This window comes from Nycticebus coucang, chromosome 16 (assembly GCF_027406575.1).
Source record: "Nycticebus coucang isolate mNycCou1 chromosome 16, mNycCou1.pri, whole genome shotgun sequence".
NCBI lineage: Eukaryota > Metazoa > Chordata > Mammalia > Primates > Lorisidae > Nycticebus > Nycticebus coucang.
In genome coordinates, this window is record NC_069795.1 from 59,939,603 (window position 1) to 59,952,669 (window position 13,067).

Here is a 13,067-nt window from a genome sequence, read left to right on the forward strand (position 1 = left end):
GCTAATATGAAGGAGAAAATCCTCAAAGCTGCCAGGAGAAAGAAAACCATTACCTTCAAAGGGAAGAATATTAGAATGACTGCAGATCTCTCTGCTGAAACTTTTCAAGCCAGAAGAGAGTGGTCATCGACTTTTAATCTCCTAAAGCAAAATAACTTTCGACCCCGGATCCTGTATCCAGCTAAACTGAGTTTCATTTGTGATGGAGAAATTAAATACTTTAATGACATTCAGATGTTGAAGAAATTTGCCATAACCAAACCAGCTCTTCAGGATATTCTCAGACCTATCGTCCATAATGACCAACCCAATCCTATACCACAAAAGTAAACTTACTCAGAAACTTCGGATCAAACTCCAATTTCCACACTGGCAAAAGGAATAAAAATGCCCACTGGACTTTTGAAAAACTCGATACCCAAAACTTCACCAGACTTATCAATATTCTCCATTAATGTGAACGGCTTAAACTGTCCTCCAAAGAGGCATAGGTTAGCTGATTGGATACAAAAACTCAGGCCAGATATCTGTTGCATACAAGAGTCACATCTTAACTTAAAAGACAAATACAGACTCAGGGTGAAAGGATGGCCGTCGATATTTCAGGCAAATGGTAATCAGAAAAAAGCAGGTGTTGCAATTTTATGTGCAGATACAATAGGCTTTAAACCAACAAAAGTAAGGAAGGACAAGAATGGTCACTTCATATTTGTTAAGGGTAATACTCAATATGATGAGATCTCAATTATTAATATCTACGCACCCAACCAGAATGCACCTCAATTTATAAGAGAAACTCTAACAGACATGAGCAACTTGACTTCTTCCAGCTCCATAATCGTGGGAGATTTCAACACTCCTTTGGCAGTGTTGGATCGATCCTTCAACAAGAAGCTGAGCAAAGAAATCTTAGATTTAAACCTAACCATCCAACATTTGGATTTAGCAGACATCTACAGAACATTTCATCCCAACAAAACTGAATACACATACTTCTCATCAGCCCATGGAACGTACTCCAAAATCAATCACATTTTAGGTCACAAGTCTAACCTCAGTAAATTTAAAGGAATAGAAATTATTCCATGCATCTTCTCGGACCACCATGGAATAAAACTTAAGCAGAGTAACAACAGGAATCTGCATACTCATACAAAAACATGGAAGTTAAATAACCTTATGCTGAATGATAGCTGGGTCAGAGATGAGACTAAGAAAGAAATCGCCAATTTTTTGGAACAAAACAACAATGAAGACACAAACTATCAGAACCTCTGGGACAATGCAAAGGCAGTTCTAACAGGGAAATTTATAGCACTGCAAGCCTTCCTCAAGAGAACGGAAAGAGAGGAAGTTAACAACTTAATGGGACATCTCAAGCAACTGGAAAAGGAAGAACATTCCAACCCCAAACCCAGTAGAAGAAAAGAAATAACCAAAATTAGAGCAGAATTAAATGAAATTAAAAACAAAAGAATTATACAACAGATCAATAAATCAAAAAGCTGGTTTTTCGAAAAGCTCAATAAAATAAATAAACCTTTGGCCAACCTAATCAGGAAAAAAATAGTAAAATCTCTAATCTCATCAATCACAAACTACAAAGATGAAATAACAACAGACTCCTCACAAATCCAAAAAATCCTTAATATTACAAGAAACTTTATTCTCAGAAATATGAAAATCTGAAGGAAATTGACCGATACTTGGAAGCACGTTACCTTCCAAGACTTAGCCAGAATCAAGTGGAAATGTTGAACAGGCCCATATCAAGTTTGGAAATAGCATCAACCATACAAAACCTCCCTAAAAAGAAAAGCCTGGGACCAGATGTTTTCACGTCTAAATTCTACCAAACCTTTAAAGAGGAACTAGTACCTATATTACTCAACCTGTTCCAAAAGGTAGAAAAAGAAGGAAGACTATCCAACACGTTCTATGAAGCAAACATCAGCCTGATCCCCAAATGAGGAAAAGACCCAACAAGAAAAGAAAATTATAGACCGATATCACTAATGAATATAGATGCAAAAGTATTCAACAAGATTGTAACAAATATAATCCAGCAACACATCAAACAAATTATACAGCATGACCAAGTCGGTTTTATCCCAGGATCTCAAGGCTGGTTCAATATACCTAAATCTATACATGTAATCCAGCACATAAACAAATGAAAAAGCAAAGACCATATGATTCACTCAATCGATGCAGAAAAAGCTTTTGATAATATCCAGCATCCCTTCATGATCAGAACACTTAAGAAAATCGGTATAGAAGGGACATTTCTTAAACTGATAGAGACCATCTACAGCAAATCCACAGCCAATATCATATTGAATGGAGTTAAATTGGAATAATTTCCACTCAGTTCAGGAACCAGACAAGGCTGCCCATTGTCTCCATTGCTTTTTAACATTGTAATGGAAGTTTTAGCCACTGCAATTAGGGAAGAAAAGGCGATCAAGGGTATCCATATAGGGTCAGAAGAGATCAACCTTTCGCTCTTCGCGGATGATATGATAGTATATCTGGAAAACACCAGGGACTCTACTACAAAACTCTTAGAAGTGATCAAGGAATACAGCAGCATCTCAGGTTACAAAATCAACATTCATAAATCGGTAGCCTTTATATATACCAACAACAGTCAAGTTGAAAAAACAGTTAAGGACTCTATCCCATTCATAGTAGTGCCAAAGAAGATGAAATATTTGGGAATTTATCTAACAAAGGACGTGAAAGATCTCTATAAAGAGAACTATGAAACTCTAAGAAAAGAAATGGCTGAAAATATTAACAAATGGAAAAACATACCATGCTCATGGCTGGGAAGAATCAACATTGTTAAAATGTCTATACTACCCAAAGCAATATATAATTTCAGTGCAATCCCTATTAAAGCTCCACTGTCATACTTTAAAGATCTTGAAAAAACAATACTTCGTTTTATATGGAATCAGAAAAAACCTCGAATAGCCAAGATATTACTCAGAAATAAAAACAAAGCAGGAGGAATTACGCTACCAGTCCTCAGACTATACTATAAATCGATAGTGATTAAAACAGCATGGTATTGGCACAAAAACAGTGAAGTAGATGTCTGGAACAGAATAGAGAACCAAGAGATGAATCCAGCTACTTACCGTTATTTAATCTTTGACAAGCCAATTAAAAACATTCAGTGGGGAAAAGATTCCCTATTTAACAAATGGTGCTGGGTGAACTGGCTGGCAACCTGTAGAAGACTGAAAGTGGACCCACGCCTTTCACTATTAACTAAGATAGACTCACACTGGATCAAAGACTTAAACTTAAGACATGAAACTATAAAAATACTAGAGAAGAGTGCAGGGAAAACCCTTGAAGAAATCAGGCTGGGTGAGTATTTTATGAGGAGGAACCCCGGGCAATTGAAGCAGCTTCAAAAATACACTACTGGGACTTGATCAAACTAAAAAGCTTCTGCACAGCCAAGAACACAGTAAGTAAAGCAAGCAAACAGCCCTCAGAATGGGAGAAGATATTTGCAGGTTATATCTCCGACAAAGGTTTAATAACCAGAATCCACAGAGAACTCAAACGCATTAGCAAGAATAGAACAAGGGATCCCATCCCAGGCTGGGCAAGGGATTTGAAGAGAAACTTCTCTGAAGAAGGTAGGCATGTGGCCTTCAGACGTATGAAAAAATGCTCATCATCTTTAATCATCAGAGAAGTGCAAATCAAAACTACTTTGAGATACCATCTAACTCCAGTGAGACTAGCCTATATCACAAACTCGCAAGACCAGAGAAGTTGGCACGGATGTGGAGAAATGGGAACACTTTTGCACTGCTGGTGGGAATTCAAATTAATACATTCCTTTTGGAAAGAGATATGGAGAACACTTAGAGATCTAAAAATAGATCTGCCATTCAATCCTGTAATCCCTCTACTGGGCATATACCCAGAAGACCAAAAAGCATATCATAACAAAGATATTTGTACCAGAATGTTTATTGCAGCTCAATTCATAATTGCTAAGTCATGGAAGAAGCCCAAGTGCCCATCGATCCACGAATGGATTAATAAATTGTGGTCCATGTACACCATGGAATATTATGCAGCCTTAAAGAAAGATGGAAACTTTACCTCTTTCATATTTACATGGATGGAGCTGGAACTTATTCTTCTTAGTAAAGTATCTCAAGAATGGAAGAAAAAGTACCCAATGTACTCAGCCCTACTATGAAACTAATTTAGGGTTTTCACATGAAAGTTATAACTCAGTTACAGCCTAAGAATAGGGGAAGGGGGAAAGGGAGGGGAGGGAGGGGGGAGGTGGGTAGAGGGAAGGGGATTGGTGGGATTACGCCAGCGGTGCATCTTACAAGGGTATATGCGAAACTTGGTAAACAGTCTGTGAAGCTAGTGAATGATGCCCCATTATCATATCAATGTACACAGCTATGATTTAATAAAAAAATATATATATAAAGAGAGAGAAAGACATAAATATAATAATAGTAGAGGACTTCAGTGGACAGATCACTCAGTCAAAAAAATCAGTAAGAAAATCCTGGACTTGAACTAAGCTTTAGACCAATTGAACCTAACAGAAATTATGGAACATTCCATTCTCCATTTCAATGTGAGAAAACACAATTTTCTCAAGCACACATAGAACATTCTCACATATACCACATTTGAGTCCTTAAAACAAATCTTAAGAAATTTGAGAAGATTAAACTCATATCAAGTATCTTTTCAATCATAAACTATATGAAACTTTTAATTGACAATAAGAAGAATTTTTGAAAGTTCACAAATATGTAATAATTAAACAACATGCCCCTAAAGAATAAATGGGTTAAAGAAACAATTAAAAGGAAATTAAAAAATATCTTGAGATAAATGAAAATAAAAATACAAAATAATAAAACTTTTGGGATGTAGCAGTAGCAATTCTTAAAGGGAGTTTATGCAAATAAATACCTACTTAAAAAAGAATAAATATTCCACATTAACAACATAAAATTACACCTCGAGGAACTAAAGAAATAAGAAAAAAACTTATCCTAAAGTTAGTAGAAGGAAAAAAGAAAGAAAGATCAGCAGAAATAAACGAAAGAGAGACTCAAAAAAAAAAAAAAAATAGGAACACATGAATGAAACCAAGAATTTTTTAAAAGATAAAATCCACAAACCTTTAACTAGACTGGGGATAAAAACAGAAAAAAGACTGAAAAAATAAAATCAGAAATGAAAGAGGAGATGGTAAAACTGATACCAAAGAAATATAGATGCTCATAAAAGACTAATAAGAAAAAATACATACAAAAAAATTGGATAACCTAAATTCCTAAACACATACAACCTAGAAAGACTTAACTCATAACAAAATAGAAAATTGTAACAGACCAATAATGTCAGTAACAAAAAGTCTTCCATCAGTGAAAAGCCCACAACTTGTTGGCTTCACTGTTGAGTTCTACCAAACCTTTAAGGAACAACTAATACCAAACTTTCATAAACTCTTCCAAGAAACTGAAGAAGAGGTAAAATTTATAAACTCATTTAATTAGTCTAGCATAACCCTGATATCAAAGTCAGACAAAATTACACTCTGACAAAAGAAAATAATAAGCACAATATTCCTCATCAACATAAATGCAAAATTCCTCAATAAAATACTAGCAAACTAAATTCAACAGCACATTAAAAGAATCATTCATTATGATCAAATGGAGTATATCCTTGGGATCCAAAGATGGCTCAAGATACACAAATTAATAGATATGATACAGAAGGACAAGAGAAATATAATATGCATTCAGAGATCAGGAAGAATAGACTCCAAAAGGAACAGAGGAGTCTATTCTAAGAAAACCAAAATGGCAGACAAAACTGAGTATTACAAATCTTGTGGTGAGTCTCAGGAGGAAGAAAGTAGGGCCTGGACTTTGGTATGGTATATGTTCCTCAGCGGATTCCAATGTGCTGTAACAATTGTGAAATAGAGAGAAAAGCTGAATGATGAATAACTTTGCATAAGGAGAATCCAGAATTTGCAGGAGTAGCCTGGGAGACAGAAGTGAAGGACACTAAAAAGGAAGAAATTTAAGGATACTTATGGTGGGTGATATAGCAAGGTAGTAGGAAGCTGGACTTTGAGAGAAAATGAAAAATTTTTTGAAGTTTCCAGTGAAAAATTTCTATAGGGAGAGGTCATGGCAGAAGAGGAATGAGTTGGTTGAAAGACTTTAAAAACACCAAAGTGTAATTACTGATTTTAGGCTATTTTTCATGCTGTCATAAGCAGGATAACAGGTGACCATGAGGACATTTGACTCCAGGAATTCTAAGAAACTTTTAAAAATTCTAATGTCTGGGGCTGGCAGTGAGGCATCTTCATGTGATTCTAATGTGGAGCAAATTTAAAAACTACTAGTCTAGAATCTTGGTGTTCAAAATGTGGTCCTAGCATCTTGCTTGAAATGCAGAATCTTGTCTTAGGTTTACTGTCTCCTACTCTTTCTTCAATAAAAATTTGCCTTCTTTTGCATATTAAATTCAAGCCAGATTTGGATTTCAGTTGGATATAAGAATTTTCAAAATATCAGTACTGTGTAGATTGATTTATAAATTTATTTCTAATTCAAAAGAACAATATGAAACAATGCAGTATAACAGATGTAGAAGGAGTACATACATTCTCTGTACTTGAAAAGAATAGCCTCTGCCATCAGATAGGATGAACATAAACATGTAAGCATATAAAAACACATATTAAAATACACAGCTACTTTTAGCTGTGCAAAGAAGCAGACAAGAGGGTTGCACTGTTGCTGAGAAACCAGGCCTTAGGGCTTTCTATCTGAAAGCTGCAAAAAAGTGGAGAGTTTTACAGAAATTTTAAGGCACTTGGTGTGAAGAAAGAAGCAGGAATAGAACAAAGTCTACTATTTAAGGCCTATGACTGGCAGTGTTCAGTAGCAATACAAGTCCATCAAGTAAACTTTACAGAACATCAGGATTTAAGGACCTACATTTTTTAATGACTGAATATACAATTAATTCCATTTTTAAAACTTAATATCCAAAGGTAGTATGGGATTCTCCATTCTCTTCTCTGACAACTCTGTAGTGTTAAAATACAAAAGAGAATAGTTCAAAAGATTTAAAGAGTATCCTATTACTTTGGAGATTAGCTTGATATGCAATTGTCATGCTGTTGTGTGTTTTTACAGCAGTAACTGAGTAACTGGAGACTTTTGAATGGTTTTCACTTCAGAGTACTTTTAAGTCTTTTCGTAATGTGAAATGTGTATTCGTAGTGTGAATTTGGCAGGAAGGACAGGCAAGTAGATAAGGCTTTTATTGCACTTGATACTGTGACAATTTGAGTTTCATTCACCCAGCATGAAATAGCTAAATTTCACAATAAGTTGTAGCTGTACCATCGTCTAATCAACAAGGCTCCATGCTTGTGTAACCAGATGGCTTAAATGTACATTTCCAAAAAATCAGCAATCTCACTAGTTATTAACCATGTTGAATTTATCAAATATCCTTTAAGATTATAAGTAAATGATATGAGACAGGGAGGATGGTCAGCAGGTTTTCCAGCACTGTTCAGCATTATTCTGAGCTCTATTGCCTTTTATCATTTTTCTTTTATTTCTTCTTCTTTAAAAAAAAAATCTATCAGGGGCACTGGAAAAATAAAAATTGTAAAATCCAAATATTTCACTGTTGTCACTACTTTAAAGATGTCAGGAATCTCTCTTCCAACTTCTTTCAGGTAAAATCTTAACTAGATGTATCTTCTCTACTAGAAAAGGCATAAGACTTTTTTAGCTGGAAGGCATCCCCCATGGCCAATTCCTGTGAGTAGAACAAGTGGATCGACTGCCTATTCTGCTTAAGTCCTTTAGCTCCAATACCTGATTCAATTTTATACTTAAGGTGTGATGGTTCAATATTGAAGATCCATATAGCCTCACACTGAGCACACAATAATAAATTGTTGGAAAATCTGTAATACTTAAACCCATCGAGTCAGCTGAGATGGTACATCAACAAACTAACCTAAAGTCTAAGGAAAAGTAGGCACCTCCAAAGATACATGGAAAGCAAGAACTTGCTGAGTGAAGTACGATATTTTGCCATATATAATGCTCACCTTTTTGCCCAAATTTCTGAGGGGGAAAATAAGAGTGCACATTATGCATGGCTCAGGAGCAGGGGAGTCCAACAGACCTCTCAGAGCCACTACACCCTCCCACCTGGGCCCGCTGGATACATGGGTTTCTAGTCTAGGAGAATGAAGAGCTGGTGGGAGTGGGCTGGAGGGAGCCAAAGGAGCCTCCATTAAGTGCCGTGATCAGGGTAAGGAGTGGTGGCAGTACTGGTAAGGCAAGCTGTGGCCATAGGGTGAAGGCCCCAGGCCTGGCCATGGAGAGTGGACTGGGAGCCCCAGCACAGGTCCCTGGGACTCACCTGGCTGCCCACAGAGATGAGTGGCCTCAGAAACTACCACCCCACCAGCCATGCATGTAGTCATTTCAGTCTTTGATGTGGTGGGGAGGGAAGGGATCCCAGGAGAGAAGAAAGGGGCAGCCTTTACAGAACAGAGGGCTGTGGGAGGGCAGTGTGATCATCACGTTTCCCATAGAGCATTAACCCTCTCAAAATGTGTTTCTCTTGGCAGAGAGCTGGGCACTTTCTAGAGGGGCATTTTCCCCAAATTTGAGCTAAAAACATGCATTATACATGGTAGATGCTGCTAAACAGATGTAAAAAAGAATGCAGCTAAAATATTTAAAGAATGAAACTACCCAGAGAATACGGAACTCCTGTGAGCTGTAGGCACAAAGAGAACTTGCACTCACTTGAAGGCGCTTCTCCATAGACTTTGCCAATTGATCACAAAAACAGTGATGAGAATACTAATGAATCTTCTCTTGAGATGCAGTCCTTGGAAGAGGATAGTCAGTCTCTTCTGGAAAAGCACAAAACCCCACCAGAATCCTTGCCTTCAAGGATTAAACTTGCCTTCAAAGGCCTTAAACAGTTGAAGAAAGAAAACAAACCCTATTTACCTTAAGGGCACTGTTGAAAATCAATTTTAAGTAAGGGGTGGGAAGAAGAAAAACACTGCTTCTAGGGCAGCAGTTCTTAAGCTGTGGGTTGTGACCCTCAGGAACTGTATTAAAGGCATTTGGAAGATTGAGAACCACTGTTCTAGGGGAAGAATAAGAACAAAAGCTTTTCCAGACCATTAAGGGTCTTGCAAACATGTCATCCCCTCTCACGACCCAGGACACAGTTGCTGCCCATGCCACAGCTTTAGCAGAACAACACAGAATGCCCCGCCACATACACACTCCCCTACCATCATGCAGCTAAAGCTGAGTAGCAAAAAACAGCAGTTTACTATAGGAAAAGAAGCAAGATCATGAAGAGATGTTCTCTTAGTCAAAGCTCCAAGAAAAGATTTAAAGCACATGTGGAGCAAACATTCACAAAAACTTCCTGACGAATCAACTTCCATCCTAGGTACAAAGTAATGTTAATGTATTGAAAACTGATGTTGCACACAAAGTTATCATTACAACAACAAAATGCAAATAGAGCCTAACTTCTTGGTTAACTGACTCACCTTTCCCATATGAAGGCCTAGTAGAAGAAATGGTATTATACCATTTCCAGGCATAAAAATTACTTATTTCATTCTTTGTTATCCTACACAAGATGTCCAACTGCCAACAAAAAAGTAGGAGGGAGAGATGGGTGAAGAAAAAAATTAATATCAAATGGTTTAACATATGTATAACTGAAATATGAGACAGACAGTAGAGAACAGCATAGAAAAACATTTTATGAGGAAGCAGTGGCTGAGAATTTTCCAAAATTAATGACAAACTCCAAACTATAGATCTAAGATGCTCAGAGAACATCCAGCATGATAATCTTAAAAGAGAAAAAAACAATTGGACATATCATAGTCAAGCTGTTCAAAACCAGAAACAGGGCAGGCACAGTGGCTCACACTTGTAAGTGAAGCACTTTGGGAAGCTGACACAGGAGAATCACTCAAGCTCTGGAGTTCGAGACTAGCCTGAGCAAGAGCAAGACTCCATATGTACTATAGGAAAATAGACAGGCATCATGGTGGGCATCTGTAGTCCCAGCTACTCAGGAAGCTGAGGAAAGAGGATTACTCAAGCCCAAGAGTTTGAGGTTGCTGTGAGCAATGATGACACCATGGCACTTTACTTAGGGTGACACAGTGAAATTTTTGTCTCAAAAACAAACAAAAAAGGAACACCAGGAACAAAGAGAAAATCATGAACACAAAGATTGGGGGGAAGATATATTATATACAGAAGAACAAAGATAAGATTTCTCATCAGAAATAATGCAAGGAAGAACAACATTGAGTGCACCTTAAAGGTTCTGAAAGAAAAACTGTTAATTTCTACTTCTATAACCAGTGAATTAATTATCTGTCAAAAATAAAGAAGAAATAAAAATTTTCTCAGACAAACTCAAAGAGAATTTACAGCCATCAGAGATGAGCTATATACCATGTTAAGAAAGTTATGCATACCATACCAATCAGAAACCTGAATCTACAGAAAGAAATGAAGAGCACTAGAAATGGAATAATGAATGTAGTTATAACTTTTTTCTTATTTTTAATTGCTCTAAAAGATAACTGACTGCCTAAAACAAAAAAATAGTAGCAATATAATGTATGCTAATAGCAAATGTAATAATAAAATGTATGACAATAGTACAGTGAGAATATTATTGTATTTTTTTTATATGATTGTAAAGTACTTACAATACATATAATGCACTATAATACAGACTGACTATTTAAAGATGAACACTGTAAGTATTAGGGCAACTATTTAAAAATTTAATAAAAAAGAAAGAGTAAGAAGCCAATAGTGGTTAAAAATGAAATCATAAAAAAAGTTTAGTCTAATATAAGGCAAAAAAATGAGGGAAAAAAATAGAAAGTAACAAATAGAAAACAACTGGCAAGATGGTAGATTTTAAACATCTCAATAAATACACTAAATATAAAGGGCCTAACTACATCAATTTAAAAGGCAAATTGTCATATCAGATAAAAGAGCGCAACATAACTTAACACTATTAGATATTTAATTGAAATATAAAGCCATAAGGCCCGATGCAGTGACTTATGTCTGTAATCCCAGCCTTTGGGAGGCCAAGGTGGGTGGATTGACTGAGCTTACAGGTTCAAGACCAGCCTGAGCCAGAGCAAGGCTGTGTCTAAAAAATAACCTGTCTCTAAAAAATAACCAGGCATTGTGATGGGTGCCTGTAGGGCCAGCTACGTGGGAGGGGGAGGGCAAGAGGATCACTTGAACCCAAGAATCTGAGGTTGCTGTAAGCTAAGACACTATAGCACTCTACCAACAGTGACCAAGAATACTCTGTCTAAAAAAAAAAAAAAAATATATATATATACCGCCATAAATGGATTAAAAGTAAAAATTAGAAGTAAAAAATATAACATGCAAATATTAAAGACGGAAAGCTTGAGTACTTATGTGTGTATTAATATCCAACAAAGCCGACTTGAGAAAAAAGGAATATTGCTGAGATAAAGAGAAATCATAGAGAGAGATAGGTCAATTCTCCAAGAAAATATAATTCAAAACATACTAATCCATAATAATCTAAAACATAATAATCCAAGGGTTTACCCACCAAACAACAGAATTTCTAAATACAGAAGGCAAAATTATTAGAAATGAGAAGAGAAATAGATTAATTCAAAATTACAATTGAAAATTTCAATATTCCTTTCTCATTAATTGAAAGAATAGATAAAGGACAGAGAAGACTAACACCAATTTGACTGCAGTGATATTTAATATAATACTGTACCCAACATCAACAGAATACAAATAATTTTCAAGAACACATGAAATATTCACCAAAATAGGCCATATTTTTAACAAAATTTAACAAATACCAAAAATTTTAAATCATATAAATTATATCTCAAAGTCCCCATATAATCAAAGAAATGCATTTTAAAAATGAAAATAATACTTTATATCTAATAACAATTTTTTTAAATAATAAAATACAATTTTGGAAAAGATTGCTAGAATAGACACACTCATGCACAGCTAATGGGGGTGTTCTTTGGTACAATTATCCAAGATAATACCATGCAACTTATTATAAACCTTAAATTTTGCATGATTTGATGTAAAAATTTCACCCTGTAAGAACTTATACTAATTTACACAAATGTGTATAACTTTCTTGCAGTATTATACATAATAGTAAAAAAAAAAAAGCAATTTAAATATGTAACAATATATTGACTCATTTAACAAATAAAACATCTATTTGTGAAGTCTAAAGCAACTCCATCTTAAATGCTAACCTGCCATGTTGACTTCTAATTAACTCCTAGGAATGCAGCTAAGAATTCTTTACCCTAAATCCTGTGCTTATGTCAAAATTATCTTGCCCACAAACCTTGCCTTTAGGAAGATTCACAAAGCATTCTTCCTTTCCCCGAGAGATCAACTTCAATACTCCTACACATTCCTTCCCTATGATAAATGAGCCTTAGATCTGAGGAATAATGGCAGAGGGATCCACCATACTGTCTCCTGGCTGCATGGGAAATGGCTTCTGCTTATGATTCGCTATCAAATGTTTCTTTCTGAGAAAATGAGTATGTCAGACTCTTTCTTTAGCCCCTCAGCTTTCTCCCTCCATCTTTGAGGGTAGGCTTGCACAGACCTGCCCACTGCAAAACACTATCCAGTGACTAACATGTACCAAGAACTATTCTAGGCACTGAACAGCAGAGAATAAGACAAATCAAGCTCGCTACTTCCATAGACCTTCTATTGTAGTGGGGGAAATAAATCATGAAAAAGTAAATATAAATATATAATATAATTTCAGGTAGCAATAAGAATTATGAATTTGTTAAGTAAATTTAGGTACACTTACACAATAGCACGCTATGTAGCCATTAAAATCAAATTGCAGGAAACAAAAACACACGGGAA

The 13,067-nt window shown here is 35.8% G+C and overlaps 1 protein-coding gene across 10 annotated transcripts in view; it reads right to left on the minus strand.

Annotated features, from left to right (window-relative positions):
* LOC128567619 (uncharacterized) overlaps positions 1 to 13,067 on the minus strand; it is a 170,028-nt gene that overhangs the window by 66,961 nt on the left and 90,000 nt on the right. The window lies entirely within an intron of this gene.